Consider the following 7,500-nt stretch of genomic DNA (forward strand, 5'->3'; position numbering starts at 1 on the left):
ACAGTATTATCTACCAGTCTATATACAGTATTATCTACCAGTCTATATACAGTATTCTCTACCAGTCTATATACAGTATTCTCTACCAGTCTATATACAGTATTCTCTACCAGTCTATATACAGTATTATCTACCAATATATATACAGTATTCTCTACCAGTCTATATACAGTATTATCTACCAGTCTATATACAGTATTATCTACCAGTCTATATACAGTATTATCTACCAGTCTATATACAGTATTCTCTACCAGTCTATATACAGTATTATCTACCAGTCTATATACAGTATTATCTACCAGTCTATATACAGTATTATCTACCAGTCTATATACAGTATTCTCTACCAGTCTATATACAGTATTCTCTACCAGTCTATATACAGTATTCTCTACCAGTCTATATACAGTATCCTCTACCAGTCTATATACAGTATTATCTACCAGTCTATATACAGTATTATCTACCAGTCTATATACAGTATTATCTACCAGTATATATACAGTATTCTCTACCAGTCTATATACAGTATTATCTACCAGTCTATATACAGTATTCTCTACCAGTCTATATACAGTATTATCTACCAGTCTATATACAGTATTATCTACCAGTCTATATACAGTATTCTCTACCAGTCTATATACAGTATTCTCTACCAGTCTATATACAGTATTCTCTACCAGTCTATATACAGTATTATCTACCAGTCTATATACAGTATTATCTACCAGTCTATATACAGTATTATCTACCAGTCTATATACAGTATTCTCTACCAGTCTATATACAGTATTCTCTACCAGTCTATATACAGTATTCTCTACCAGTCTATATACAGTATTATCTACCAGTCTATATACAGTATTCTCTACCAGTCTATATACAGTATTATCTACCAGTCTATATACAGTATTATCTACCAGTCTATATACAGTATTATCTACCAGTCTATATATATTCTCTACCAGTCTATATACAGTATGCAGTGGTGGAAATGGCCAGGTCTTCCTGTGGGAACCCTACCTAGGAACGGTGGGGAGGGTGGGTGCACGCAAGCCCCCCGGGAGGCGAAGGTCTCTGACTGTTACAATGAAAAGGTGAATGCTTGACTCTTTTTCCTTACTGATTTTGCTCATATTATATTCATTAGAAACATAAAGATTTGATTTGACTTTGATTCATTTGTAATTAATTTATTCACGCTGCTTATTCAGCTTCCAAATACATCTCCTACCATTCTCTGCTCCTTTCATGCTACCCCCTCTCCACTGCTTTGCTCTCCACTGCATTGCAAGACATGTTTTAAGGGGAACCTGAGGAGGAATCTTTACTCTGGCATTGCCCCCCATTTCCACCACTGACAGTATCTACATAATGCACATGAGCACACACATGCGACAGTAACATATATGCACATTGGGTAATAATATATATAATCAGAGATGGGCATTATTTTAAATACATGTATTTAAAATACGTATTTAAAATACATTTGTGTCTTTTGTAATTTATATTTGGCTGGGCCAAGAAAAATAAGATGTAATTTGTATCAAGATACTTTCAGACCTTGTATTTTGTGTATTTTAAATACATAAAATACTTTTTTCTTTAATTTTATGTAATTTTATTCTCAAATTGACACATTCTTACCATTGACACAGGTTTAAACTGTGGAGACTTTTTTTTTTGACATGTCACTTCTACTCTACCTCTGATTGGCTTACCCTCCGAACAAACTCAACCTCAAATCAGAGGCAGAGTAGGGTGGGTCTTGAGTCAGACTTCACATCACTTCTTCGTCTAGTATGAAGCCTTGTATTGGTGGGAATTCCGCCAGAGATAAATTACTAATATATAAATTGATGATTAGATATTGCATGCACTGGCCTATCTGCAAATGAAACGGTTTACTGCATATTCAAACCAGTGTATTAGAAAGACACAACTAATTATCTTCTTAATTAAAATTGGAAAAGTGGGTGGCAGTGTGTGTGGCGGCAGTGTGGGTCATCAGTGATGTCATCAGTGATGTCACTCGATCGATTGTGATGTCATCAGTGATGTCACTCGAGCAACTGATTGCCCAACTGTGATGTCACTCAGGCAGTTGTGATGTCATCAGTGATGTCACTCGAGCAACTCTGATTGCACGATGGCACCAAGGTGGGTGGGCAGTGTCTGTCTGTCTGTCAGTCATGATGGGACGGGAGCCCGTGGAGCCGCCGATTTCCATAACTGCAGCCATGGCACATCATCTCCAGGGATACTGTTATGATGTTAGATATCTAGGGCTAACATGGTCAAAGTTCCAAAACTTGAGGTTAACATGTAGAAATGCTGCCTGTAAGTCAAAAGCCCTCACAGAAGGTGATTAACAGCTGAAGTAAGGGAGAAATTAGCTGTGCTGAAAAACAGCTAAAACTGAAATGAAAGAACTGTAATGTGTTGGAGGGTACACAAAGGAGAATACTGTCACAAAGGACTAAGAGATGATTTACCATCTAAGGAAACCAGAACATTTCACATTTGAGAAGCTGGAATCAGAGAATTAGGACATGGCTCAAAATGATGAATAGATGATCAAAATAGGCAATGAATGTAATATTTGGCAATGGATTGATGGATTGACTAATTGTTGCAGCTCTTTATCAGTTTTTATAAAATGTATTTTTATGTATTTTCAAAATACAAAATACGTATTTGTATCTCAAATACATTTTTCAGACCAGTATTTTGTATTGGTATTGTGATACATTCTTTGAGGAAGTATTTGTAATTTGTATAAAAATACTTTATGATGTATTTTCGCCCATCTCTGTATATAATATATACATCAGTTATCAGATCATTTTCAGAGCGCTGACAACTCTGACTTGGACTTTAAAGGCTAACTAAACCCTAACACACTTTTTCAGCTTTATATTTATATTGTATATGGCTTTTGAGGTGGTGGGTGAAGGATTCTGGTCAAAATCTCCACATTTGAGACTCAACTGTTAGAATACACACTGTATCATTTTCAGGGAGCGTCAGTGCCCTCTGGGTTCAAACCTGCAGCTTTCACCTCAGTGTTTGGAGTGGGCGGAAGTTGGGCGGGTGTACTTGCCTTGACAGACAACTCCTTCAGCCAATCAGCGTTGGATCCAGGCAAATCCAGATCCACTCAGTAGAACGGCAAAAACATATTTTCCACCGAGAAACTCCGCTGTTGCATACTCCTGTAGGCCTACTTGTTTAATTATTGTTATTGAGTCTATTTCTGCTATAACTGCACTTTAAGCCCTGGTTCACACCATAGGCACCTCCGCAGCAACGCTTCACGGAAGCTTCGAGTGGGGAGCCTGGCCAATCACATCAGAAGCACTCTCTTTTGCGCTGATGCTGCTCACAACTTGCATTGACTTCATGCCGGCAGCTCATGTGCAGCGCGCCGCGTGCTTGAAAAATAGAACAGAAACTAAAACGATGGCTGCAGCGTAGCTTCAGCGTGGCATTGCGTGCGGCTGATGCGATCTGTCTTACCTGTTAACAAGGAAGCTGAAATGAAATGACTGTTTTGCCACCGGCGTCCCTGATTGGCCAACTTGCGCTGTCAATCACAGGGCACTGAGCTAGGCTGCTGGCTAACGCTAGCTGTTAGCCGTGGGCTAACGTCATAGTTACAGGACAGTAAAACCCCACTGACCAGTTTGATATAACGTCCAAACAGTTTGAGTCAGACAATCAAGCCGCGCGCCATGCACTTGGGCTCCATAGGCTTCCATTGCCGTTGCCACAGTGGTTTGGTTTGTTTACCAAAATGCTGCTCGGCTGATCCCTCGTATATGGGAATAAAGGATACATTCTCTCTTCACTATAAATTGCAGTGCATTGTGGGTATTTTACAATGGACTATATAGTGAATCAAATGAACAGTTGAGAATTCGAACACTATTAAAAAAATGGCCGACACACTATATAGTCCACTATTTCTGTAATAGGGAGCAGATTCGAACAGGGCTGTTTGGTTGTCTCTCTATTTCTCTCCCTCCATTTTGATTGTATCATCTTACAAAGACACACACACACACACACACACGCACGCACGCACACACACACACACACACACACACACACACACACACACACGCAGGCACTGCTGGAGAGAAGGCGTGGCGGTAGGCCTACAGATGTGTGTATTGAATGCACAGGATGCCACGCCACACATGAGTGGCTGTCATGGCGTTTGGATGACAGATGTATTCTGGTCTAGGCTTGGTTCCAGACACACACACACACACGCACGCACGCACGCACGCACGCACACACACACACACACACACACACACACACACACACACACACACACACGGAGATAAAGCCACTCTTCATTTATCAATAATTGGTTTTTAATTCCGTTTGGCAGCCACCAGCGAGAGCACAAGGGCCTCCAGAACGCACGCACGCACGCCACACACACACACACACACTGGCACATGCACGCACGCACGCCACACACACACACTGGCACACACACACACATACACACACACACACACACACACACACACACTCACGCACACACACACACACACACACACACACACACACACACACACACACACACACACACACAGACACACACACACAGAGCTAAAGCCACCAGCGACAGCGCGAGGGCCTCCAGAACGAACACGATAATTAGTCCATCAGAGAGAGAGGGATGAGAGATGTGCAGACAAAGTTTTAGGGAGCGTCTCCAAATTAAGTGACAGTAACACGCCTGACGTGCCGAAGAAAGAGTTTCCCTTTGAACTTACATTATACATTACATTACATTACATTACATCATTTATTTAGTAGATGCTTTTATCCAAGGCAACTACAACCTCCAAGGAGTCATCTTTACCCCCTCATATAAAACAGCTGTATAATGCCGCGCACAACATTTGCACCATGCCCGTTTGCCTAGCAATGGCCAATGTTTTTTACTCAAGACGTCTTTTTGGCTTGCCCTACAATAACTTTGAGTAGCCACATACAGTATAGAGAGGCAAAGTGAACGTGACTTCCTGCTTCGGCGCTGTACCAGATATTTTCCTCTGCAATTTATTTCGCCATAGACATTTCGTAAAATGCGTATAAGAATTGTTTTACTCAGTCGAACCAAACGGTTTTTCGGTAACATCGGTAACTTGCCTGGGAATCTAAGCAGGTCTGGCTGTGGTCAGTTCCCTCTGGTGCAGAAAGGTACCTCCAACGATAAAAAGTTAAAACCAGGTTGCAGGACCTGAAGTACAAGTGAATGATACAAAAGTAGAATCCGCACACTGGTAGCTGCTCCCAGAAATGTAATCAAATCACAAGCCGTGTGACGTTTCGGGGCAGGGTTTCGAGGAAGGGCTCTTCCCTCTGGCCTCATGAATAATATCCCCATCCCCAATGCCCCAGGGCAGAGAGAGGGACTCTGTCCTGTGAGTGAGCACCGTCCTCGGGATGAGATGTTGAATGGTGGTCCTGACTCTCTGTGGTCATTAAATATCCCATCAGCAGTCTTGGCAAGAGTGGGGCGGCTGAAGCTCAGGAGATAGAGCGGGTCGTCCACTAATCACTTTGGATGAAAGAGGTCGGTGGTTCGATCCCCGCCTCCTCCAGTCTGCATTTCGAAGTGTCCTTGGGCAAGATACTGAACCCCAAATTGCTCCCGGTGGCTGTGCCAGCACCCTGCATGGTACAGCATGGCATCATCAGTGTATGAATGTCTGTGTGAATGGGTGAATGTACTTACTCATTGTAATGCGCTTTGGATAAAAGTGCTATATAAATGCAGGCCATTTACGATTTACCAGTAGGGGTGTGACCCCGGTGCCCTGTGGGGTGTAATGCTGGTGCCCTGTGGGGTGTAACCCCGGTGCCCTGGCTAAATTCCCACACAGGCCTTCCTTCCATCATGGCCACCTAATCATCCCCCAGGTGGGTGCTACACATCGCCCAGGTGGGTGCTACACATCGCCCAGGTGGGTGCTACACACCACCCAGGTGGGTGCTACACATCGCCCAGGTGGGTGCTACACATCACCCAGGTGGGTGCTACACATCACCCAGGTGGGTGCTACACACCGGCCAGGTGGGTGCTACACATCGCCCAGGTGGGTGCTACACATCACCCAGGTGGGTGCTACACGTCACCCAGGTGGGTGCTACACACCGCCCAGGTGGGTGCTACACATCGCCCAGGTGGGTGCTACACATCACCCAGGTGGGTGCTACACATCACCCAGGTGGGTGCTACACATCACCCAGGTGGGTGCTACACGTCACCCAGGTGGGTGCTACACATCACCCAGGTGGGTGCTACACACCACCCAGGTGGGTGCTACACATCACCCACCCAGGTGGGTGCTACACATCACCCAGGTGGGTGCTACACATCACCCAGGTGGGTGCTACACACCACCCAGGTGGGTGCTACACATCGCCCAGGTGGGTGCTACACATCACCCAGGTGGGTGCTACACATCACCCAGGTGGGTGCTACACGTCACCCAGGTGGGTGCTACACACCACCCAGGTGGGTGCTACACATCACCCACCCAGGTGGGTGCTACACATCACCCAGGTGGGTGCTACACACCACCCAGGTGGGTGCTACACATCGCCCAGGTGGGTGCTACACATCACCCAGGTGGGTGCTACACATCACCCAGGTGGGTGCTACACATCACCCAGGTGGGTGCTACACATCACCCAGGTGGGTGCTACACACCACCCAGGTGGGTGCTACACATCACCCAGGTGGGTGCTACACATCACCCAGGTGGGTGCTACACATCACCCAGGTGGGTGCTACACATCACCCACCCAGGTGGGTGCTACACATCACCCAGGTGGGTGCTACACATCACCCACCCAGGTGGGTGCTACACATCACCCAGGTGGGTGCTACACATCACCCAGGTGGGTGCTACACATCACCCAGGTGGGTGCTACACACCACCCAGGTGGGTGCTACACATCACCCAGGTGGGTGCTACACATCACCCAGGTGGGTGCTACACACCACCCAGGTGGGTGCTACACATCACCCAGGTGGGTGCTACACGTCACCCAGGTGGGTGCTACACGTCACCCAGGTGGGTGCTACACGTCACCCAGGTGGGTGCTACACACCACCCAGGTGGGTGCTACACATCACCCAGGTGGGTGCTACACACCACCCAGGTGGGTGCTACACATCGCCCAGGTGGGTGCTACACATCGCCCAGGTGGGTGCTACACACCACCCAGGTGGGTGCTACACACCACCCAGGTGGGTGCTACACATCACCCAGGTGGGTGCTACACATCACCCAGGTAGGTGCTACACATTGTTGATGGATGTCTCCTGTTTCCCTACATGATGATGTGGTCATAATCCCCAACAGTCTTAAATTATAATCAGTGTAATACGTGTGGAGCCCTTAATCCTTGACAAAGATGATTCCCTGAAACATCAGATTGCTGCGCCGCACTGGC

The sequence above is a fragment of the Poromitra crassiceps genome (genome assembly GCF_964638095.1).
Source record: "Poromitra crassiceps genome assembly, chromosome: 6".
NCBI classification, from domain to species: Eukaryota; Metazoa; Chordata; class Actinopteri; order Beryciformes; family Melamphaidae; genus Poromitra; species Poromitra crassiceps.